Source organism: Garra rufa, unplaced genomic scaffold, assembly GCF_049309525.1.
Source record: "Garra rufa unplaced genomic scaffold, GarRuf1.0 hap1_unplaced_002, whole genome shotgun sequence".
Classification (NCBI taxonomy): domain Eukaryota; kingdom Metazoa; phylum Chordata; class Actinopteri; order Cypriniformes; family Cyprinidae; genus Garra; species Garra rufa.
In genome coordinates, this window is record NW_027394277.1 from 7,439,413 (window position 1) to 7,462,333 (window position 22,921).

Here is a 22,921-nt window from a genome sequence, read left to right on the forward strand (position 1 = left end):
CTTTTATTGGCGTGGCTGGTTGTTGGTCCTCGTCAAAGAGGTGTCCACCGATCATAGCGTGCCGGAGCCAGAAGACTTGTTGTTTTGTCAATATGTTCTCAAGACTTTGCGGCAGGTATCAATAAACTACAGCACAATCACAGCTCGCCGCTACCCATCGTAAACAGGTTGGGCCTGTCTGTTCCGGTGGGCTCTCAGTGGTGCTAAAGCATCAAATGAAGAGGATGGGATTCGACCCCACACAAACCAAGGCATGCCGAGCACAACGGACTAGCCTTGCATCGCCTTAACCACTCGACCACCTTTCGTTTTGCGCTGTCCTTTTGTTTAACACTCCCGATTCAGACCACCAGCTCATTAGTAGAGCGCTCAGTGAACTGAACTGAGTGTGTCAGATAGGGAAGACACACAAAAATTGCAGAGTGGGGTCCCCAGGACCGAGGATCACTGCTAAATGTACCGAACGACGAGGATGGGATTCGAACCCACGCGTGCAGAGCACAATGGATTAGCAGTCCATCGCCTTAACCACTCGGCCACCTCGTCGTATTACGTGCCGTCTTTTATTTAGCACTCCCGATTCAGATCATCAGCTCATTAGTAGAGAACTCAAAGAACTGAACTGAGTGTGTTAGATAAGGAGGACACACAAAAAGTTCAGCATGGGGTCCCCAGGACCTAGATTAAGGTCCAGTGCTAAAGGAACCGAACGACAAGGATGGGATTAGCAGTCCATGGCCTTAACCACTCGGCCTCCCCGCCCCCTTGCTGACTGAGAGAGGCCATGCTGCGGACCTTTTCAGCTGCTGCTGCTGTGCTTTCAGCAGGCTGTTTTGAGCACAGAGGGAATAGTGAATGAGCCGTCTTTTACACACCTCTAATCTGTTCCATAGAAACACGGTGCAGCAACCCGTGCCAGGAGACTGTTTGTGCGGCAGTTTAAAGCTTGCTACCACCTTGTCGGTTCACATCCACGTAGGTGCCTGCAAAGGTCACGACCGTCGCCGGCATTCTTTCGCAGAGGCAATATTGTAGCCTATGAGGTTTATCCGAGGCGCGATCATTGCTGGTTGAAAACTTTACCCAATACCCCGCCAGGATGACTTGAAATACAGTCAGCTTTGGCAATTTTTGCTAGCCTCTCTGGAGGCTTAGAGTATTGTTGAGAAAAAATAGCCTGGTTTCGTTTCTCGTCGAAAAGGTGTCTGCTGATGATTGAGCGCCAGAGCCAGAAGGCTTGTTGTTTTGTAAATATGTCCTCAAGACGGGTATCATTAAACTGCAGCGCAATTACAGCTCACCGTTACCCATCGTAAACAGGTTGGGCCTGTCTGGTCCGGTGGGCTCTCAGTGGCGCTAAAGCTTCCAGTGCATGTCGAGCACAATGTATTAGCCTTCCACCGCCTTACCCGCTGGACCACCTCGTCATCTTGCGTGGTTTCTTTGTTTAACACTCCTGAACCATGTGCATGTGGATGCCTTCTTCGTCTTTTGTTTCAGCCGCCGAGGGCCTGTTTTCCACTGAGGCCCTGCGTCAAACTCCCTATGAGACACAATCGAACGTTAGTAGTAACCTCCGATTACGGCCGAATGTGGATTCTGCTCGGACGACGGGGCACCGGTACATCCTTTGTAGCTTTGGCTTGTTAGCCAAACGCTACAGCAGTTTGCCATTTCCCATGAAATCATCCTTGATTTCCTTAAGAAAGGTGCCCCAAATTGGTGGAAAATCACATCTCAACCATACGCTGTCCAAAGCATTGACCCGCCTTCACGCGGCAAAACAGAACGTGTTGTTGGCCCGCACTGCTGGGTCAAACTGCGCTTCCCAAAAACAGATTGGGTCAAAACCGACAGAAGAAAACTCTAAGCCTGCTCTAAGCCCTACCCACGGGGAGGGCTCGACAGTCTCGCACAACGCGAGAGCCTCCGTTTCGCCTGTGTAATTTGGGGGCCGATGAAAACTGGGTCCGACCCGGTGAAGAAGCCCACGACCAGCCCGGCTAGCTCAGTCGGTAGAGCATGATACTCTTAATCTCAGGGTCGTGGGTTCGAGCCCCACGTTGGGCGGCTCTGTTGACTCTCTTTCTTCCCAAAAGGGTGGCGGGCTCCAGCGTGCCCATTCGCCGCGCAGGCTGAGTGGATTTTCGGGCTCCGGAAACATCTTTCAAAACAGATGTCGCTGTTAGTGCGAGCAATTTTAATCCCTAACCCTAACCCTTGCTTTTACACCGGTGATCCGGCGGCAGGAAGCAACAGCGGCTGTCTCTGTGGCGCAATCGGTTAGCGCGTTCGGCTGTTAACCGAAAGGTTGGTGCTTCGAGCCCACCCAGGGACGTGTGAAATGCCGGAGTTTTGCACGCGCGTCAGGTGTCCACTAACGCCTATGCCATTCTTAGGGTTGCGAGGCACAGCTTTCTCAGGGCGTTTATCTTGTGCACCTTCAATAAGCTGGCTTGTTTTAAAAGAACTCAGCGGCGGGCATTTGGTGAACATTTTCACCAGCTCGAGTAGTTTGCTGTGGCATGTGGATGCCTTCTTTACTGATGATCTGTCTCTGGGGCTCATCTAGTTGACATAGTATCCGCTGACATTCGGCTGAAGGTGCTGATCCACCATCTGCTCTTGGTACGGACTGGAACCGGGGGACTGTAGTGACCATCAGATCGGAATGCAGAATGGATCTGGTGGCTACGGTGACCTCAGAATAAGAAGAAACAGACTAATATTAATGTAGATGCAAAAGTTCCATGTTGCCACAAAGTCAATACCCAATACCCCACCGGGATGACTTGAAATACAGTCAGCATCGGCAATTTTTGCCAGTCTCTCTGGAGGCTTGTTGAGAAAGATAGTCTTGCTTCGTTTTGTTTCCTTTTATTGGCGTGGCTGGTTGTTGGTCCTCGTCAAAGAGGTGTCCACCGATCATAGCGTGCCGGAGCCAGAAGACTTGTTGTTTTATCAATATGTTCTCAAGACTTTGCGGCAGGTATCAATAAACTACAGCACAATCACAGCTCGCCGCTACCCATCGTAAACAGGTTGGGCCTGTCTGTTCCGGTGGGCTCTCAGTGGTGCTAAAGCATCAAATGAAGAGGATGGGATTCGAACCCACACAAACCAAGGCGTGCCGAGCACAACGGACTAGCCTTGCATCGCCTTGACCACTCGACCACCTTTTGTTTTGCACGGTCCTTTTGTTTAACACTCCCGATTCAGACCACCAGCTCATTAGTAGAGCGCTCAGTGAACTGAACTGAGTGTGTCAGATAGGGAAGACACACAAAAATTGCAGAGTGGGGTCCCCAAGAGGATCACTGCTAAATGTACCGAACGACGAGGATGGGATTCGAACCCACGCGTGCAGAGCACAATGGATTAGCAGTCCATCGCCTTAACCACTCGGCCACCTCGTCGTATTACGTGCCGTCTTTTATTTAGCACTCCCGATTCAGATCATCAGCTCATTAGTAGAGAACTCAAAGAACTGAACTGAGTGTGTTAGATAAGGAGGACACACAAAAAGTTCAGCATGGGGTCCCCAGGACCTAGATTAAGGTCCAGTGCTAAAGGAACCGAACGACAAGGATGGGATTAGCAGTCCATCGCCTTAACCACTCGGCCTCCCCGCCCCCTTGCTGACTGAGAGAGGCCATGCTGCGGACCTTTTCAGCTGCTGCTGCTGTGCTTTCAGCAGGCTGTTTTGAGCACAGAGGGAATAGTGAATGAGCCGTCTTTTACACACCTCTAATCTGTTCCGTAGAAACACGGTGCAGCAACCCGTGCCAGGAGACTGTTTGTGCGGCAGTTTAAAGCTTACTACCACCTTGTCGGTTCACATCCACGTAGGTGCCTGCAAAGGTCACAACCGTCGCCGGCATTCTTTCGCAGAGGCAATATTGTAGCCTATGAGGTTTATCCGAGGCGCGATCATTGCTGGTTGAAAACTTTACCCAATACCCCGCCAGGATGACTTGAAATACAGTCAGCTTTGGCAATTTTTGCTAGCCTCTCTGGAGGCTTAGAGTATTGTTGAGAAAAAATAGCCTGGCTTTGTTTCTCGTCGAAAAGGTGTCTGCTTATGATTGAGCGCCAGAGCCAGAAGGCTTGTTGTTTTGTAAATATGTCCTCAAGACGGGTATCATTAAACTGCAGCGCAATTACAGCTCACCGTTACCCATCGTAAACAGGTTGGGCCTGTCTGGTCCGGTGGGCTCTCAGTGGCGCTAAAGCTTCCAGTGCATGTCGAGCACAATGTATTAGCCTTCCACCGCCTTACCCGCTGGACCACCTCGTCATCTTGCGTGGTTTCTTTGTTTAACACTCCTGAACCATGTGCATGTGGATGCCTTCTTCGTCTTTTGTTTCAGCCGCCGAGGGCCTGTTTTCCACTGAGGCCCTGCGTCAAACTCCCTATGAGACACAATCGAACGTTAGTAGTAACCTCCGATTACGGCCGAATGTGGATTCTGCTCGGACGACGGGGCACCGGTACATCCTTTGTAGCTTTGGCTTGTTAGCCAAACGCTACAGCAGTTTGCCATTTCCCATGAAATCATCCTTGATTTCCTTAAGAAAGGTGCCCCAAATTGGTGGAAAATCACATCTCAACCATACGCTGTCCAAAGCATTGACCCGCCTTCACGCGGCAAAACAGAACGTGTTGTTGGCCCGCACTGCTGGGTCAAACTGCGCTTCCCAAAAACAGATTGGGTCAAAACCGACAGAAGAAAACTCTAAGCCTGCTCTAAGCCCTACCCACGGGGAGGGCTCGACAGTCTCGCACAACGCGAGAGCCTCCGTTTCGCCTGTGTAATTTGGGGGCCGATGAAAACTGGGTCCGACCCGGTGAAGAAGCCCACGATCCGCCCGGCTAGCTCAGTCGGTAGAGCATGAGACTCTTAATCTCAGGGTCGTGGGTTCGAGCCCCACGTTGGGCGGCTCTGTTGACTCTCTTTCTTCCCAAAAGGGTGGCGGCTCCAGCGTGCCCATTCGCCGCGCAGGCTGAGTGGATTTTGCGAGCTCCGGAAACATCTTTCAAAACAGATGTCGCTGTTAGTGCGAGCAATTTTAATCCCTATCACTAACCCTAACCCTTGCTTTTACACCGGTGATCCGGCGGCAGCAAGCAACAGCGGCTGTCTCTGTGGCGCAATCGGTTAGCGCGTTCGGCTGTTAACCGAAAGGTTGGTGGTTCGAGCCCACCCAGGGACGTGTGAAATGCCGGAGTTTTGCACGCGCGTCAGGTGTCCACTAACGCCTATGCCATTCTTAGGGTTGCGAGGCACAGCTTTCTCAGGGCGTTTATCTTGTGCACCTTCAATAAGCTGGCTTGTTTTAAAAGAACTCAGCGGCGGGCATTTGGTGAACATTTTCACCAGCTCGAGTAGTTTGCTGTGGCATGTGGATGCCTTCTTAACTGATGATCTGTCTCTGGGGCTCATCTAGTTGACATAGTATCCGCTGACATTCGGCTGAAGGTGCTGATCCACCATCTGCTCTTGGTACGGACTGGAACCGGGGGACTGTAGTGACCATCAGATCGGAATGCAGAATGGATCTGGTGGCTACGGTGACCTCAGAATAAGAAGAAACAGACTAATATTAATGTAGATGCAAAAGTTCCATGTTGCCACAAAGTCAATACCCAATACCCCACCGGGATGACTTGAAATACAGTCAGCATCGGCAATTTTTGCCAGTCTCTCTGGAGGCTTGTTGAGAAAGATAGTCTTGCTTCGTTTTGTTTCCTTTTATTGGCGTGGCTGGTTGTTGGTCCTCGTCAAAGAGGTGTCCACCGATCATAGCGTGCCGGAGCCAGAAGACTTGTTGTTTTGTCAATATGTTCTCAAGACTTTGCGGCAGGTATCAATAAACTACAGCACAATCACAGCTCGCCGCTACCCATCGTAAACAGGTTGGGCCTGTCTGTTCCGGTGGGCTCTCAGTGGTGCTAAAGCATCAAATGAAGAGGATGGGATTCGAACCCACACAAACCAAGGCGTGCCGAGCACAACGGACTAGCCTTGCATCGCCTTAACCACTCGACCACCTTTCGTTTTGCGCGGTCCTTTTGTTTAACACTCCCGATTCAGACCACCAGCTCATTAGTAGAGCTCTCAGTGAACTGAACTGAGTGTGTCAGATAGGGAAGACACACAAAAATTGCAGAGTGGGGTCCCCAGGACCGCTGCTAAATGTACCAAACGACGAGGATGGGATTCGAACCTACGCGTGCAGAGCACAATGGATTAGCAGTCCATCGCCTTAACCACTCGGCCACCTCGTCGTATTACGTGCCGTCTTTTATTTAGCACTCCCGATTCAGATCATCAGCTCATTAGTAGAGAACTCAAAGAACTGAACTGAGTGTGTTAGATAAGGAGGACACACAAAAAGTTCAGCATGGGGTCCCCAGGACCTAGATTAAGGTCCAGTGCTAAAGGAACCGAACGACAAGGATGGGATTAGCAGTCCATCGCCTTAACCACTCGGCCTCCCCGCCCCCTTGCTGACTGAGAGAGGCCATGCTGCGGACCTTTTCAGCTGCTGCTGCTGTGCTTTCAGCAGGCTGTTTTGAGCACAGAGGGAATAGTGAATGAGCCGTCTTTTACACACCTCTAATCTGTTCCGTAGAAACACGATGCAGCAACCCGTGCCAGGAGAATGTTTGTGCGGCAGTTTAAAGCTTGCTACCACCTTGTCGGTTCACATCCACGTAGGTGCCTGCAAAGGTCACGACCGTCGCCGGCATTCTTTCGCAGAGGCAATATTGTAGCCTATGAGGTTTATCCGAGGCGCGATCATTGCTGGTTGAAAACTTTACCCAATACCCCGCCAGGATGACTTGAAATACAGTCAGCTTTGGCAATTTTTGCTAGCCTCTCTGGAGGCTTAGAGTATTGTTGAGAAAAAATAGCCTGGCTTTGTTTCTCGTCGAAAAGGTGTCTGCTTATGATTGAGCGCCAGAGCCAGAAGGCTTGTTGTTTTCTAAATATGTCCTCAAGACGGGTATCATTAAACTGCAGCGCAATTACAGCTCACCGTTACCCATCGTAAACAGGTTGGGCCTGTCTGGTCCGGTGGGCTCTCAGTGGCGCTAAAGCTTCCAGTGCATGTTGAGCACAATGTATTAGCCTTCCACCGCCTTACCCGCTGGACCACCTCGTCATCTTGCGTGGTTTCTTTGTTTAACACTCCTGAACCATGTGCATGTGGATGCCTTCTTCGTCTTTTGTTTCAGCCGCCGAGGGCCTGTTTTCCACTGAGGCCCTGCGTCAAACTCCCTATGAGACACAATCGAACGTTAGTAGTAACCTCCGATTACGGCCGAATGTGGATTCTGCTCGGACGACGGGGCACCGGTACATCCTTTGTAGCTTTGGCTTGTTAGCCAAACGCTACAGCAGTTTGCCATTTCCCATGAAATCATCCTTGATTTCCTTAAGAAAGGTGCCCCAAATTGGTGGAAAATCACATCTCAACCATACGCTGTCCAAAGCATTGACCCGCCTTCACGCGGCAAAACAGAACGTGTTGTTGGCCCGCACTGCTGGGTCAAACTGCGCTTCCCAAAAACAGATTGGGTCAAAACCGACAGAAGAAAACTCTAAGCCTGCTCTAAGCCCTACCCACGGGGAGGGCTCGACAGTCTCGCACAACGCGAGAGCCTCCGTTTCGCCTGTGTAATTTGGGGGCCGATGAAAACTGGGTCCGACCCGGTGAAGAAGCCCACGATCAGCCCGGCTAGCTCAGTCGGTAGAGCATGAGACTCTTAATCTCAGGGTCGTGGGTTCGAGCCCCACGTTGGGCGGCTCTGTTGACTCTCTTTCTTCCCAAAAGGGTGGCGGGCTCCAGCGTGCCCATTCGCCGCGCAGGCTGAGTGGATTTTGCGAGCTCCGGAAACATCTTTCAAAACAGATGTCGCTGTTAGTGCGAGCAATTTTAATCCCTATCACTAACCCTAACCCTTGCTTTTACACCGGTGATCCGGCGGCAGCAAGCAACAGCGGCTGTCTCTGTGGCGCAATCGGTTAGCGCGTTCGGCTGTTAACCGAAAGGTTGGTGGTTCGAGCCCACCCAGGGACGTGTGAAATGCCGGAGTTTTGCACGCGCGTCAGGTGTCCACTAACGCCTATGCCATTCTTAGGGTTGCGAGGCACAGCTTTCTCAGGGCGTTTATCTTGTGCACCTTCAATAAGCTGGCTTGTTTTAAAAGAACTCAGCGGCGGGCATTTGGTGAACATTTTCACCAGCTCGAGTAGTTTGCTGTGGCATGTGGATGCCTTCTTAACTGATGATCTGTCTCTGGGGCTCATCTAGTTGACATAGTATCCGCTGACATTCGGCTGAAGGTGCTGATCCACCATCTGCTCTTGGTACGGACTGGAACCGGGGGACTGTAGTGACCATCAGATCGGAATGCAGAATGGATCTGGTGGCTACGGTGACCTCAGAATAAGAAGAAACAGACTAATATTAATGTAGATGCAAAAGTTCCATGTTGCCACAAAGTCAATACCCAATACCCCACCGGGATGACTTGAAATACAGTCAGCATCGGCAATTTTTGCCAGTCTCTCTGGAGGCTTGTTGAGAAAGATAGTCTTGCTTCGTTTTGTTTCCTTTTATTGGCGTGGCTGGTTGTTGGTCCTCGTCAAAGAGGTGTCCACCGATCATAGCGTGCCGGAGCCAGAAGACTTGTTGTTTTGTCAATATGTTCTCAAGACTTTGCGGCAGGTATCAATAAACTACAGCACAATCACAGCTCGCCGCTACCCATCGTAAACAGGTTGGGCCTGTCTGTTCCGGTGGGCTCTCAGTGGTGCTAAAGCATCAAATGAAGAGGATGGGATTCGACCCCACACAAACCAAGGCATGCCGAGCACAACGGACTAGCCTTGCATCGCCTTAACCACTCGACCACCTTTCGTTTTGCGCTGTCCTTTTGTTTAACACTCCCGATTCAGACCACCAGCTCATTAGTAGAGCGCTCAGTGAACTGAACTGAGTGTGTCAGATAGGGAAGACACACAAAAATTGCAGAGTGGGGTCCCCAGGACCGAGGATCACTGCTAAATGTACCGAACGACGAGGATGGGATTCGAACCCACGCGTGCAGAGCACAATGGATTAGCAGTCCATCGCCTTAACCACTCGGCCACCTCGTCGTATTACGTGCCGTCTTTTATTTAGCACTCCCGATTCAGATCATCAGCTCATTAGTAGAGAACTCAAAGAACTGAACTGAGTGTGTTAGATAAGGAGGACACACAAAAAGTTCAGCATGGGGTCCCCAGGACCTAGATTAAGGTCCAGTGCTAAAGGAACCGAACGACAAGGATGGGATTAGCAGTCCATCGCCTTAACCACTCGGCCTCCCCGCCCCCTTGCTGACTGAGAGAGGCCATGCTGCGGACCTTTTCAGCTGCTGCTGCTGTGCTTTCAGCAGGCTGTTTTGAGCACAGAGGGAATAGTGAATGAGCCGTCTTTTACACACCTCTAATCTGTTCCATAGAAACACGGTGCAGCAACCCGTTCCAGGAGACTGTTTGTGCGGCAGTTTAAAGCTTGCTACCACCTTGTCGGTTCACATCCACGTAGGTGCCTGCAAAGGTCACGACCGTCGCCGGCATTCTTTCGCAGAGGCAATATTGTAGCCTATGAGGTTTATCCGAGGCGCGATCATTGCTGGTTGAAAACTTTACCCAATACCCCGCCAGGATGACTTGAAATACAGTCAGCTTTGGCAATTTTTGCTAGCCTCTCTGGAGGCTTAGAGTATTGTTGAGAAAAAATAGCCTGGTTTCGTTTCTCGTCGAAAAGGTGTCTGCTGATGATTGAGCGCCAGAGCCAGAAGGCTTGTTGTTTTGTAAATATGTCCTCAAGACGGGTATCATTAAACTGCAGCGCAATTACAGCTCACCGTTACCCATCGTAAACAGGTTGGGCCTGTCTGGTCCGGTGGGCTCTCAGTGGCGCTAAAGCTTCCAGTGCATGTCGAGCACAATGTATTAGCCTTCCACCGCCTTACCCGCTGGACCACCTCGTCATCTTGCGTGGTTTCTTTGTTTAACACTCCTGAACCATGTGCATGTGGATGCCTTCTTCGTCTTTTGTTTCAGCCGCCGAGGGCCTGTTTTCCACTGAGGCCCTGCGTCAAACTCCCTATGAGACACAATCGAACGTTAGTAGTAACCTCCGATTACGGCCGAATGTGGATTCTGCTCGGACGACGGGGCACCGGTACATCCTTTGTAGCTTTGGCTTGTTAGCCAAACGCTACAGCAGTTTGCCATTTCCCATGAAATCATCCTTGATTTCCTTAAGAAAGGTGCCCCAAATTGGTGGAAAATCACATCTCAACCATACGCTGTCCAAAGCATTGACCCGCCTTCACGCGGCAAAACAGAACGTGTTGTTGGCCCGCACTGCTGGGTCAAACTGCGCTTCCCAAAAACAGATTGGGTCAAAACCGACAGAAGAAAACTCTAAGCCTGCTCTAAGCCCTACCCACGGGGAGGGCTCGACAGTCTCGCACAACGCGAGAGCCTCCGTTTCGCCTGTGTAATTTGGGGGCCGATGAAAACTGGGTCCGACCCGGTGAAGAAGCCCACGACCAGCCCGGCTAGCTCAGTCGGTAGAGCATGATACTCTTAATCTCAGGGTCGTGGGTTCGAGCCCCACGTTGGGCGGCTCTGTTGACTCTCTTTCTTCCCAAAAGGGTGGCGGGCTCCAGCGTGCCCATTCGCCGCGCAGGCTGAGTGGATTTTCGGGCTCCGGAAACATCTTTCAAAACAGATGTCGCTGTTAGTGCGAGCAATTTTAATCCCTAACCCTAACCCTTGCTTTTACACCGGTGATCCGGCGGCAGGAAGCAACAGCGGCTGTCTCTGTGGCGCAATCGGTTAGCGCGTTCGGCTGTTAACCGAAAGGTTGGTGCTTCGAGCCCACCCAGGGACGTGTGAAATGCCGGAGTTTTGCACGCGCGTCAGGTGTCCACTAACGCCTATGCCATTCTTAGGGTTGCGAGGCACAGCTTTCTCAGGGCGTTTATCTTGTGCACCTTCAATAAGCTGGCTTGTTTTAAAAGAACTCAGCGGCGGGCATTTGGTGAACATTTTCACCAGCTCGAGTAGTTTGCTGTGGCATGTGGATGCCTTCTTTACTGATGATCTGTCTCTGGGGCTCATCTAGTTGACATAGTATCCGCTGACATTCGGCTGAAGGTGCTGATCCACCATCTGCTCTTGGTACGGACTGGAACCGGGGGACTGTAGTGACCATCAGATCGGAATGCAGAATGGATCTGGTGGCTACGGTGACCTCAGAATAAGAAGAAACAGACTAATATTAATGTAGATGCAAAAGTTCCATGTTGCCACAAAGTCAATACCCAATACCCCACCGGGATGACTTGAAATACAGTCAGCATCGGCAATTTTTGCCAGTCTCTCTGGAGGCTTGTTGAGAAAGATAGTCTTGCTTCGTTTTGTTTCCTTTTATTGGCGTGGCTGGTTGTTGGTCCTCGTCAAAGAGGTGTCCACCGATCATAGCGTGCCGGAGCCAGAAGACTTGTTGTTTTATCAATATGTTCTCAAGACTTTGCGGCAGGTATCAATAAACTACAGCACAATCACAGCTCGCCGCTACCCATCGTAAACAGGTTGGGCCTGTCTGTTCCGGTGGGCTCTCAGTGGTGCTAAAGCATCAAATGAAGAGGATGGGATTCGAACCCACACAAACCAAGGCGTGCCGAGCACAACGGACTAGCCTTGCATCGCCTTGACCACTCGACCACCTTTCGTTTTGCACGGTCCTTTTGTTTAACACTCCCGATTCAGACCACCAGCTCATTAGTAGAGCGCTCAGTGAACTGAACTGAGTGTGTCAGATAGGGAAGACACACAAAAATTGCAGAGTGGGGTCCCCAAGAGGATCACTGCTAAATGTACCGAACGACGAGGATGGGATTCGAACCCACGCGTGCAGAGCACAATGGATTAGCAGTCCATCGCCTTAACCACTCGGCCACCTCGTCGTATTACGTGCCGTCTTTTATTTAGCACTCCCGATTCAGATCATCAGCTCATTAGTAGAGAACTCAAAGAACTGAACTGAGTGTGTTAGATAAGGAGGACACACAAAAAGTTCAGCATGGGGTCCCCAGGACCTAGATTAAGGTCCAGTGCTAAAGGAACCGAACGACAAGGATGGGATTAGCAGTCCATCGCCTTAACCACTCGGCCTCCCCGCCCCCTTGCTGACTGAGAGAGGCCATGCTGCGGACCTTTTCAGCTGCTGCTGCTGTGCTTTCAGCAGGCTGTTTTGAGCACAGAGGGAATAGTGAATGAGCCGTCTTTTACACACCTCTAATCTGTTCCGTAGAAACACGGTGCAGCAACCCGTGCCAGGAGACTGTTTGTGCGGCAGTTTAAAGCTTGCTACCACCTTGTCGGTTCACATCCACGTAGGTGCCTGCAAAGGTCACGACCGTCGCCGGCATTCTTTCGCAGAGGCAATATTGTAGCCTATGAGGTTTATCCGAGGCGCGATCATTGCTGGTTGAAAACTTTACCCAATACCCCGCCAGGATGACTTGAAATACAGTCAGCTTTGGCAATTTTTGCTAGCCTCTCTGGAGGCTTAGAGTATTGTTGAGAAAAAATAGCCTGGTTTCGTTTCTCGTCGAAAAGGTGTCTGCTGATGATTGAGCGCCAGAGCCAGAAGGCTTGTTGTTTTGTAAATATGTCCTCAAGACGGGTATCATTAAACTGCAGCGCAATTACAGCTCACCGTTACCCATCGTAAACAGGTTGGGCCTGTCTGGTCCGGTGGGCTCTCAGTGGCGCTAAAGCTTCCAGTGCATGTCGAGCACAATGTATTAGCCTTCCACCGCCTTACCCGCTGGACCACCTCGTCATCTTGCGTGGTTTCTTTGTTTAACACTCCTGAACCATGTGCATGTGGATGCCTTCTTCGTCTTTTGTTTCAGCCGCCGAGGGCCTGTTTTCCACTGAGGCCCTGCGTCAAACTCCCTATGAGACACAATCGAACGTTAGTAGTAACCTCCGATTACGGCCGAATGTGGATTCTGCTCGGACGACGGGGCACCGGTACATCCTTTGTAGCTTTGGCTTGTTAGCCAAACGCTACAGCAGTTTGCCATTTCCCATGAAATCATCCTTGATTTCCTTAAGAAAGGTGCCCCAAATTGGTGGAAAATCACATCTCAACCATACGCTGTCCAAAGCATTGACCCGCCTTCACGCGGCAAAACAGAACGTGTTGTTGGCCCGCACTGCTGGGTCAAACTGCGCTTCCCAAAAACAGATTGGGTCAAAACCGACAGAAGAAAACTCTAAGCCTGCTCTAAGCCCTACCCACGGGGAGGGCTCGACAGTCTCGCACAACGCGAGAGCCTCCGTTTCGCCTGTGTAATTTGGGGGCCGATGAAAACTGGGTCCGACCCGGTGAAGAAGCCCACGACCAGCCCGGCTAGCTCAGTCGGTAGAGCATGATACTCTTAATCTCAGGGTCGTGGGTTCGAGCCCCACGTTGGGCGGCTCTGTTGACTCTCTTTCTTCCCAAAAGGGTGGCGGGCTCCAGCGTGCCCATTCGCCGCGCAGGCTGAGTGGATTTTCGGGCTCCGGAAACATCTTTCAAAACAGATGTCGCTGTTAGTGCGAGCAATTTTAATCCCTAACCCTAACCCTTGCTTTTACACCGGTGATCCGGCGGCAGGAAGCAACAGCGGCTGTCTCTGTGGCGCAATCGGTTAGCGCGTTCGGCTGTTAACCGAAAGGTTGGTGCTTCGAGCCCACCCAGGGACGTGTGAAATGCCGGAGTTTTGCACGCGCGTCAGGTGTCCACTAACGCCTATGCCATTCTTAGGGTTGCGAGGCACAGCTTTCTCAGGGCGTTTATCTTGTGCACCTTCAATAAGCTGGCTTGTTTTAAAAGAACTCAGCGGCGGGCATTTGGTGAACATTTTCACCAGCTCGAGTAGTTTGCTGTGGCATGTGGATGCCTTCTTTACTGATGATCTGTCTCTGGGGCTCATCTAGTTGACATAGTATCCGCTGACATTCGGCTGAAGGTGCTGATCCACCATCTGCTCTTGGTACGGACTGGAACCGGGGGACTGTAGTGACCATCAGATCGGAATGCAGAATGGATCTGGTGGCTACGGTGACCTCAGAATAAGAAGAAACAGACTAATATTAATGTAGATGCAAAAGTTCCATGTTGCCACAAAGTCAATACCCAATACCCCACCGGGATGACTTGAAATACAGTCAGCATCGGCAATTTTTGCCAGTCTCTCTGGAGGCTTGTTGAGAAAGATAGTCTTGCTTCGTTTTGTTTCCTTTTATTGGCGTGGCTGGTTGTTGGTCCTCGTCAAAGAGGTGTCCACCGATCATAGCGTGCCGGAGCCAGAAGACTTGTTGTTTTGTCAATATGTTCTCAAGACTTTGCGGCAGGTATCAATAAACTACAGCACAATCACAGCTCGCCGCTACCCATCGTAAACAGGTTGGGCCTGTCTGTTCCGGTGGGCTCTCAGTGGTGCTAAAGCATCAAATGAAGAGGATGGGATTCGAACCCACACAAACCAAGGCGTGCCGAGCACAACGGACTAGCCTTGCATCGCCTTAACCACTCGACCACCTTTCGTTTTGCGCGGTCCTTTTGTTTAACACTCCCGATTCAGACCACCAGCTCATTAGTAGAGCTCTCAGTGAACTGAACTGAGTGTGTCAGATAGGGAAGACACACAAAAATTGCAGAGTGGGGTCCCCAGGACCGCTGCTAAATGTACCGAACGACAAGGATGGGATTCGAACCTACGCGTGCAGAGCACAATGGATTAGCAGTCCATCGCCTTAAACACTCGGCCACCTCGTCGTATTACGTGCCGTCTTTTATTTAGCACTCCCGATTCAGATCATCAGCTCATTAGTAGAGAACTCAAAGAACTGAACTGAGTGTGTTAGATAAGGAGGACACACAAAAAGTTCAGCATGGGGTCCCCAGGACCTAGATTAAGGTCCAGTGCTAAAGGAACCGAACGACAAGGATGGGATTAGCAGTCCATCGCCTTAACCACTCGGCCTCCCCGCCCCCTTGCTGACTGAGAGAGGCCATGCTGCGGACCTTTTCAGCTGCTGCTGCTGTGCTTTCAGCAGGCTGTTTTGAGCACAGAGGGAATAGTGAATGAGCCGTCTTTTACACACCTCTAATCTGTTCCGTAGAAACACGATGCAGCAACCCGTGCCAGGAGAATGTTTGTGCGGCAGTTTAAAGCTTGCTACCACCTTGTCGGTTCTCATCCACGTAGGTGTCTGCAAAGGTCACGACCGTCGCCGGCATTCTTTCGCAGAGGCAATATTGTAGCCTATGAGGTTTATCCGAGGCGCGATCATTGCTGGTTGAAAACTTTACCCAATACCCCGCCAGGATGATTTGAAATACAGTCAGCTTTGGCAATTTTTGCTAGCCTCTCTGGAGGCTTAGAGTATTGTTGAGAAAAAATAGCCTGGCTTTGTTTCTCGTCGAAAAGGTGTCTGCTTATGATTGAGCGCCAGAGCCAGAAGGCTTGTTGTTTTCTAAATATGTCCTCAAGACGGGTATCATTAAACTGCAGCGCAATTACAGCTCACCGTTACCCATCGTAAACAGGTTGGGCCTGTCTGGTCCGGTGGGCTCTCAGTGGCGCTAAAGCTTCCAGTGCATGTTGAGCACAATGTATTAGCCTTCCACCGCCTTACCCGCTGGACCACCTCGTCATCTTGCGTGGTTTCTTTGTTTAACACTCCTGAACCATGTGCATGTGGATGCCTTCTTCGTCTTTTGTTTCAGCCGCCGAGGGCCTGTTTTCCACTGAGGCCCTGCGTCAAACTCCCTATGAGACACAATCGAACGTTAGTAGTAACCTCCGATTACGGCCGAATGTGGATTCTGCTCGGACGACGGGGCACCGGTACATCCTTTGTAGCTTTGGCTTGTTAGCCAAACGCTACAGCAGTTTGCCATTTCCCATGAAATCATCCTTGATTTCCTTAAGAAAGGTGCCCCAAATTGGTGGAAAATCACATCTCAACCATACGCTGTCCAAAGCATTGACCCGCCTTCACGCGGCAAAACAGAACGTGTTGTTGGCCCGCACTGCTGGGTCAAACTGCGCTTCCCAAAAACAGATTGGGTCAAAACCGACAGAAGAAAACTCTAAGCCTGCTCTAAGCCCTACCCACGGGGAGGGCTCGACAGTCTCGCACAACGCGAGAGCCTCCGTTTCGCCTGTGTAATTTGGGGGCCGATGAAAACTGGGTCCGACCCGGTGAAGAAGCCCACGATCAGCCCGGCTAGCTCAGTCGGTAGAGCATGAGACTCTTAATCTCAGGGTCGTGGGTTCGAGCCCCACGTTGGGCGGCTCTGTTGACTCTCTTTCTTCCCAAAAGGGTGGCGGGCTCCAGCGTGCCCATTCGCCGCGCAGGCTGAGTGGATTTTGCGAGCTCCGGAAACATCTTTCAAAACAGATGTCGCTGTTAGTGCGAGCAATTTTAATCCCTATCACTAACCCTAACCCTTGCTTTTACACCGGTGATCCGGCGGCAGCAAGCAACAGCGGCTGTCTCTGTGGCGCAATCGGTTAGCGCGTTCGGCTGTTAACCGAAAGGTTGGTGGTTCGAGCCCACCCAGGGACGTGTGAAATGCCGGAGTTTTGCACGCGCGTCAGGTGTCCACTAACGCCTATGCCATTCTTAGGGTTGCGAGGCACAGCTTTCTCAGGGCGTTTATCTTGTGCACCTTCAATAAGCTGGCTTGTTTTAAAAGAACTCAGCGGCGGGCATTTGGTGAACATTTTCACCAGCTCGAGTAGTTTGCTGTGGCATGTGGATGCCTTCTTAACTGATGATCTGTCTCTGGGGCTCATCTAGTTGACATAGTATCCGCTGACATTCGGCTGAAGGTGCTGATCCACCATCTGCTCTTGGTACGGACTGGAACCGGGGGACTGTAGTGACCATCAGATCGGAATGCAGAATGGATCTGGTGGCTACGGTGACCTCAGAATAAGAAGAAACAGACTAATATTAATGTAGATGCAAAAGTTCCATGTTGCCACAAAGTCAATACCCAATACCCCACCGGGATGACTTGAAATACAGTCAGCATCGGCAATTTTTGCCAGTCTCTCTGGAGGCTTGTTGAGAAAGATAGTCTTGCTTCGTTTTGTTTCCTTTTATTGGCGTGGCTGGTTGTTGGTCCTCGTCAAAGAGGTGTCCACCGATCATAGCGTGCCGGAGCCAGAAGACTTGTTGTTTTGTCAATATGTTCTCAAGACTTTGCGGCAGGTATCAATAAACTACAGCACAATCACAGCTCGCCGCTACCCATCGTAAACAGGTTGGGCCTGTCTGTTCCGGTGGGCTCTCAGTGGTGCTAAAGCATCAAATGAAGAGGATGGGATTCGACCCCACACAAACCAAGGCATGCCGAGCACAACGGACTAGCCTTGCATCGCCTTAACCACTCGACCACCTTTCGTTTTGCGCTGTCCTTTTGTTTAACACTCCCGATTCAGACCACCAGCTCATTAGTAGAGCGCTCAGTGAACTGAACTGAGTGTGTCAGATAGGGAAGACACACAAAAATTGCAGAGTGGGGTCCCCAGGACCGAGGATCACTGCTAAATGTACCGAACGACGAGGATGGGATTCGAACCCACGCGTGCAGAGCACAATGGATTAGCAGTCCATCGCCTTAACCACTCGGCCACCTCGTCGTATTACGTGCCGTCTTTTATTTAGCACTCCCGATTCAGATCATCAGCTCATTAGTAGAGAACTCAAAGAACTGAACTGAGTGTGTTAGATAAGGAGGACACACAAAAAGTTCAGCATGGGGTCCCCAGGACCTAGATTAAGGTCCAGTGCTAAAGGAACCGAACGACAAGGATGGGATTAGCAGTCCATCGCCTTAACCACTCGGCCTCCCCGCCCCCTTGCTGACTGAGAGAGGCCATGCTGCGGACCTTTTCAGCTGCTGCTGCTGTGCTTTCAGCAGGCTGTTTTGAGCACAGAGGGAATAGTGAATGAGCCGTCTTTTACACACCTCTAATCTGTTCCATAGAAACACGGTGCAGCAACCCGTGCCAGGAGACTGTTTGTGCGGCAGTTTAAAGCTTGCTACCACCTTGTCGGTTCACATCCACGTAGGTGCCTGCAAAGGTCACGACCGTCGCCGGCATTCTTTCGCAGAGGCAATATTGTAGCCTATGAGGTTTATCCGAGGCGCGATCATTGCTGGTTGAAAACTTTACCCAATACCCCGCCAGGATGACTTGAAATACAGTCAGCTTTGGCAATTTTTGCTAGCCTCTCTGGAGGCTTAGAGTATTGTTGAGAAAAAATAGCCTGGTTTCGTTTCTCGTCGAAAAGGTGTCTGCTGATGATTGAGCGCCAGAGCCAGAAGGCTTGTTGTTTTGTAAATATGTCCTCAAGACGGGTATCATTAAACTGCAGCGCAATTACAGCTCACCGTTACCCATCGTAAACAGGTTGGGCCTGTCTGGTCCGGTGGGCTCTCAGTGGCGCTAAAGCTTCCAGTGCATGTCGAGCACAATGTATTAGCCTTCCACCGCCTTACCCGCTGGACCACCTCGTCATCTTGCGTGGTTTCTTTGTTTAACACTCCTGAACCATGTGCATGTGGATGCCTTCTTCGTCTTTTGTTTCAGCCGCCGAGGGCCTGTTTTCCACTGAGGCCCTGCGTCAAACTCCCTATGAGACACAATCGAACGTTAGTAGTAACCTCCGATTACGGCCGAATGTGGATTCTGCTCGGACGACGGGGCACCGGTACATCCTTTGTAGCTTTGGCTTGTTAGCCAAACGCTACAGCAGTTTGCCATTTCCCATGAAATCATCCTTGATTTCCTTAAGAAAGGTGCCCCAAATTGGTGGAAAATCACATCTCAACCATACGCTGTCCAAAGCATTGACCCGCCTTCACGCGGCAAAACAGAACGTGTTGTTGGCCCGCACTGCTGGGTCAAACTGCGCTTCCCAAAAACAGATTGGGTCAAAACCGACAGAAGAAAACTCTAAGCCTGCTCTAAGCCCTACCCACGGGGAGGGCTCGACAGTCTCGCACAACGCGAGAGCCTCCGTTTCGCCTGTGTAATTTGGGGGCCGATGAAAACTGGGTCCGACCCGGTGAAGAAGCCCACGACCAGCCCGGCTAGCTCAGTCGGTAGAGCATGATACTCTTAATCTCAGGGTCGTGGGTTCGAGCCCCACGTTGGGCGGCTCTGTTGACTCTCTTTCTTCCCAAAAGGGTGGCGGGCTCCAGCGTGCCCATTCGCCGCGCAGGCTGAGTGGATTTTCGGGCTCCGGAAACATCTTTCAAAACAGATGTCGCTGTTAGTGCGAGCAATTTTAATCCCTAACCCTAACCCTTGCTTTTACACCGGTGATCCGGCGGCAGGAAGCAACAGCGGCTGTCTCTGTGGCGCAATCGGTTAGCGCGTTCGGCTGTTAACCGAAAGGTTGGTGCTTCGAGCCCACCCAGGGACGTGTGAAATGCCGGAGTTTTGCACGCGCGTCAGGTGTCCACTAACGCCTATGCCATTCTTAGGGTTGCGAGGCACAGCTTTCTCAGGGCGTTTATCTTGTGCACCTTCAATAAGCTGGCTTGTTTTAAAAGAACTCAGCGGCGGGCATTTGGTGAACATTTTCACCAGCTCGAGTAGTTTGCTGTGGCATGTGGATGCCTTCTTTACTGATGATCTGTCTCTGGGGCTCATCTAGTTGACATAGTATCCGCTGACATTCGGCTGAAGGTGCTGATCCACCATCTGCTCTTGGTACGGACTGGAACCGGGGGACTGTAGTGACCATCAGATCGGAATGCAGAATGGATCTGGTGGCTACGGTGACCTCAGAATAAGAAGAAACAGACTAATATTAATGTAGATGCAAAAGTTCCATGTTGCCACAAAGTCAATACCCAATACCCCACCGGGATGACTTGAAATACAGTCAGCATCGGCAATTTTTGCCAGTCTCTCTGGAGGCTTGTTGAGAAAGATAGTCTTGCTTCGTTTTGTTTCCTTTTATTGGCGTGGCTGGTTGTTGGTCCTCGTCAAAGAGGTGTCCACCGATCATAGCGTGCCGGAGCCAGAAGACTTGTTGTTTTATCAATATGTTCTCAAGACTTTGCGGCAGGTATCAATAAACTACAGCACAATCACAGCTCGCCGCTACCCATCGTAAACAGGTTGGGCCTGTCTGTTCCGGTGGGCTCTCAGTGGTGCTAAAGCATCAAATGAAGAGGATGGGATTCGAACCCACACAAACCAAGGCGTGCCGAGCACAACGGACTAGCCTTGCATCGCCTTGACCACTCGACCACCTTTCGTTTTGCACGGTCCTTTTGTTTAACACTCCCGATTCAGACCACCAGCTCATTAGTAGAGCGCTCAGTGAACTGAACTGAGTGTGTCAGATAGGGAAGACACACAAAAATTGCAGAGTGGGGTCCCCAAGAGGATCACTGCTAAATGTACCGAACGACGAGGATGGGATTCGAACCCACGCGTGCAGAGCACAATGGATTAGCAGTCCATCGCCTTAACCACTCGGCCACCTCGTCGTATTACGTGCCGTCTTTTATTTAGCACTCCCGATTCAGATCATCAGCTCATTAGTAGAGAACTCAAAGAACTGAACTGAGTGTGTTAGATAAGGAGGACACACAAAAAGTTCAGCATGGGGTCCCCAGGACCTAGATTAAGGTCCAGTGCTAAAGGAACCGAACGACAAGGATGGGATTAGCAGTCCATCGCCTTAACCACTCGGCCTCCCCGCCCCCTTGCTGACTGAGAGAGGCCATGCTGCGGACCTTTTCAGCTGCTGCTGCTGTGCTTTCAGCAGGCTGTTTTGAGCACAGAGGGAATAGTGAATGAGCCGTCTTTTACACACCTCTAATCTGTTCCGTAGAAACACGGTGCAGCAACCCGTGCCAGGAGACTGTTTGTGCGGCAGTTTAAAGCTTACTACCACCTTGTCGGTTCACATCCACGTAGGTGCCTGCAAAGGTCACAACCGTCGCCGGCATTCTTTCGCAGAGGCAATATTGTAGCCTATGAGGTTTATCCGAGGCGCGATCATTGCTGGTTGAAAACTTTACCCAATACCCCGCCAGGATGACTTGAAATACAGTCAGCTTTGGCAATTTTTCCTAGCCTCTCTGGAGGCTTAGAGTATTGTTGAGAAAAAATAGCCTGGCTTTGTTTCTCGTCGAAAAGGTGTCTGCTTATGATTGAGCGCCAGAGCCAGAAGGCTTGTTGTTTTGTAAATATGTCCTCAAGACGGGTATCATTAAACTGCAGCGCAATTACAGCTCACCGTTACCCATCGTAAACAGGTTGGGCCTGTCTGGTCCGGTGGGCTCTCAGTGGCGCTAAAGCTTCCAGTGCATGTCGAGCACAATGTATTAGCCTTCCACCGCCTTACCCGCTGGACCACCTCGTCATCTTGCGTGGTTTCTTTGTTTAACACTCCTGAACCATGTGCATGTGGATGCCTTCTTCGTCTTTTGTTTCAGCCGCCGAGGGCCTGTTTTCCACTGAGGCCCTGCGTCAAACTCCCTATGAGACACAATCGAACGTTAGTAGTAACCTCCGATTACGGCCGAATGTGGATTCTGCTCGGACGACGGGGCACCGGTACATCCTTTGTAGCTTTGGCTTGTTAGCCAAACGCTACAGCAGTTTGCCATTTCCCATGAAATCATCCTTGATTTCCTTAAGAAAGGTGCCCCAAATTGGTGGAAAATCACATCTCAACCATACGCTGTCCAAAGCATTGACCCGCCTTCACGCGGCAAAACAGAACGTGTTGTTGGCCCGCACTGCTGGGTCAAACTGCGCTTCCCAAAAACAGATTGGGTCAAAACCGACAGAAGAAAACTCTAAGCCTGCTCTAAGCCCTACCCACGGGGAGGGCTCGACAGTCTCGCACAACGCGAGAGCCTCCGTTTCGCCTGTGTAATTTGGGGGCCGATGAAAACTGGGTCCGACCCGGTGAAGAAGCCCACGATCCGCCCGGCTAGCTCAGTCGGTAGAGCATGAGACTCTTAATCTCAGGGTCGTGGGTTCGAGCCCCACGTTGGGCGGCTCTGTTGACTCTCTTTCTTCCCAAAAGGGTGGCGGCTCCAGCGTGCCCATTCGCCGCGCAGGCTGAGTGGATTTTGCGAGCTCCGGAAACATCTTTCAAAACAGATGTCGCTGTTAGTGCGAGCAATTTTAATCCCTATCACTAACCCTAACCCTTGCTTTTACACCGGTGATCCGGCGGCAGCAAGCAACAGCGGCTGTCTCTGTGGCGCAATCGGTTAGCGCGTTCGGCTGTTAACCGAAAGGTTGGTGGTTCGAGCCCACCCAGGGACGTGTGAAATGCCGGAGTTTTGCACGCGCGTCAGGTGTCCACTAACGCCTATGCCATTCTTAGGGTTGCGAGGCACAGCTTTCTCAGGGCGTTTATCTTGTGCACCTTCAATAAGCTGGCTTGTTTTAAAAGAACTCAGCGGCGGGCATTTGGTGAACATTTTCACCAGCTCGAGTAGTTTGCTGTGGCATGTGGATGCCTTCTTAACTGATGATCTGTCTCTGGGGCTCATCTAGTTGACATAGTATCCGCTGACATTCGGCTGAAGGTGCTGATCCACCATCTGCTCTTGGTACGGACTGGAACCGGGGGACTGTAGTGACCATCAGATCGGAATGCAGAATGGATCTGGTGGCTACGGTGACCTCAGAATAAGAAGAAACAGACTAATATTAATGTAGATGCAAAAGTTCCATGTTGCCACAAAGTCAATACCCAATACCCCACCGGGATGACTTGAAATACAG

General features: G+C 51.0%; 22 non-coding genes across 22 annotated transcripts; 16 read left to right on the plus strand and 6 right to left on the minus strand.

Moving 5' to 3' along the window:
- Nucleotides 1–464: 464 nt before the first annotated feature.
- trnas-gcu (transfer RNA serine (anticodon GCU)) lies at nt 465–546 on the minus strand. The gene has a single exon. It is a non-coding gene; the product is annotated as a tRNA-Ser (tRNA).
- Nucleotides 547–1,009: 463 nt separating this feature from the next.
- LOC141307829 (U4 spliceosomal RNA) lies at nt 1,010–1,150 on the plus strand. The gene has a single exon (XR_012346754.1). It is a non-coding gene; the product is annotated as a U4 spliceosomal RNA (small nuclear RNA).
- A 2,184-nt stretch (nt 1,151–3,334) lies between these two features.
- On the minus strand, nt 3,335–3,416 carry trnas-gcu (transfer RNA serine (anticodon GCU)). Its single transcript has one exon. It is a non-coding gene; the product is annotated as a tRNA-Ser (tRNA).
- A 463-nt stretch (nt 3,417–3,879) lies between these two features.
- On the plus strand, nt 3,880–4,020 carry LOC141307830 (U4 spliceosomal RNA). The gene has a single exon (XR_012346755.1). It is a non-coding gene; the product is annotated as a U4 spliceosomal RNA (small nuclear RNA).
- An 847-nt stretch (nt 4,021–4,867) lies between these two features.
- Nucleotides 4,868–4,940, plus strand: trnak-cuu (transfer RNA lysine (anticodon CUU)). Its single transcript has one exon. It is a non-coding gene; the product is annotated as a tRNA-Lys (tRNA).
- Nucleotides 4,941–5,140: 200 nt separating this feature from the next.
- On the plus strand, nt 5,141–5,214 carry trnan-guu (transfer RNA asparagine (anticodon GUU)). The gene has a single exon. It is a non-coding gene; the product is annotated as a tRNA-Asn (tRNA).
- A 1,538-nt stretch (nt 5,215–6,752) lies between these two features.
- LOC141307831 (U4 spliceosomal RNA) lies at nt 6,753–6,893 on the plus strand. The gene has a single exon (XR_012346756.1). It is a non-coding gene; the product is annotated as a U4 spliceosomal RNA (small nuclear RNA).
- Nucleotides 6,894–7,740: 847 nt separating this feature from the next.
- trnak-cuu (transfer RNA lysine (anticodon CUU)) lies at nt 7,741–7,813 on the plus strand. Its single transcript has one exon. It is a non-coding gene; the product is annotated as a tRNA-Lys (tRNA).
- Nucleotides 7,814–8,014: 201 nt separating this feature from the next.
- Nucleotides 8,015–8,088, plus strand: trnan-guu (transfer RNA asparagine (anticodon GUU)). The gene has a single exon. It is a non-coding gene; the product is annotated as a tRNA-Asn (tRNA).
- Nucleotides 8,089–9,088: 1,000 nt separating this feature from the next.
- On the minus strand, nt 9,089–9,170 carry trnas-gcu (transfer RNA serine (anticodon GCU)). The gene has a single exon. It is a non-coding gene; the product is annotated as a tRNA-Ser (tRNA).
- Nucleotides 9,171–9,633: 463 nt separating this feature from the next.
- On the plus strand, nt 9,634–9,774 carry LOC141307832 (U4 spliceosomal RNA). Its single transcript, XR_012346757.1, has one exon. It is a non-coding gene; the product is annotated as a U4 spliceosomal RNA (small nuclear RNA).
- Nucleotides 9,775–11,958: 2,184 nt separating this feature from the next.
- On the minus strand, nt 11,959–12,040 carry trnas-gcu (transfer RNA serine (anticodon GCU)). Its single transcript has one exon. It is a non-coding gene; the product is annotated as a tRNA-Ser (tRNA).
- A 463-nt stretch (nt 12,041–12,503) lies between these two features.
- Nucleotides 12,504–12,644, plus strand: LOC141307834 (U4 spliceosomal RNA). The gene has a single exon (XR_012346760.1). It is a non-coding gene; the product is annotated as a U4 spliceosomal RNA (small nuclear RNA).
- A 2,726-nt stretch (nt 12,645–15,370) lies between these two features.
- LOC141307887 (U4 spliceosomal RNA) lies at nt 15,371–15,511 on the plus strand. The gene has a single exon (XR_012346812.1). It is a non-coding gene; the product is annotated as a U4 spliceosomal RNA (small nuclear RNA).
- Nucleotides 15,512–16,358: 847 nt separating this feature from the next.
- trnak-cuu (transfer RNA lysine (anticodon CUU)) lies at nt 16,359–16,431 on the plus strand. Its single transcript has one exon. It is a non-coding gene; the product is annotated as a tRNA-Lys (tRNA).
- A 201-nt stretch (nt 16,432–16,632) lies between these two features.
- trnan-guu (transfer RNA asparagine (anticodon GUU)) lies at nt 16,633–16,706 on the plus strand. The gene has a single exon. It is a non-coding gene; the product is annotated as a tRNA-Asn (tRNA).
- Nucleotides 16,707–17,706: 1,000 nt separating this feature from the next.
- Nucleotides 17,707–17,788, minus strand: trnas-gcu (transfer RNA serine (anticodon GCU)). Its single transcript has one exon. It is a non-coding gene; the product is annotated as a tRNA-Ser (tRNA).
- Nucleotides 17,789–18,251: 463 nt separating this feature from the next.
- On the plus strand, nt 18,252–18,392 carry LOC141307835 (U4 spliceosomal RNA). Its single transcript, XR_012346761.1, has one exon. It is a non-coding gene; the product is annotated as a U4 spliceosomal RNA (small nuclear RNA).
- Nucleotides 18,393–20,576: 2,184 nt separating this feature from the next.
- Nucleotides 20,577–20,658, minus strand: trnas-gcu (transfer RNA serine (anticodon GCU)). The gene has a single exon. It is a non-coding gene; the product is annotated as a tRNA-Ser (tRNA).
- Nucleotides 20,659–21,121: 463 nt separating this feature from the next.
- On the plus strand, nt 21,122–21,262 carry LOC141307913 (U4 spliceosomal RNA). The gene has a single exon (XR_012346839.1). It is a non-coding gene; the product is annotated as a U4 spliceosomal RNA (small nuclear RNA).
- Nucleotides 21,263–22,109: 847 nt separating this feature from the next.
- trnak-cuu (transfer RNA lysine (anticodon CUU)) lies at nt 22,110–22,182 on the plus strand. The gene has a single exon. It is a non-coding gene; the product is annotated as a tRNA-Lys (tRNA).
- Nucleotides 22,183–22,382: 200 nt separating this feature from the next.
- trnan-guu (transfer RNA asparagine (anticodon GUU)) lies at nt 22,383–22,456 on the plus strand. The gene has a single exon. It is a non-coding gene; the product is annotated as a tRNA-Asn (tRNA).
- Nucleotides 22,457–22,921: the final 465 nt, after the last annotated feature.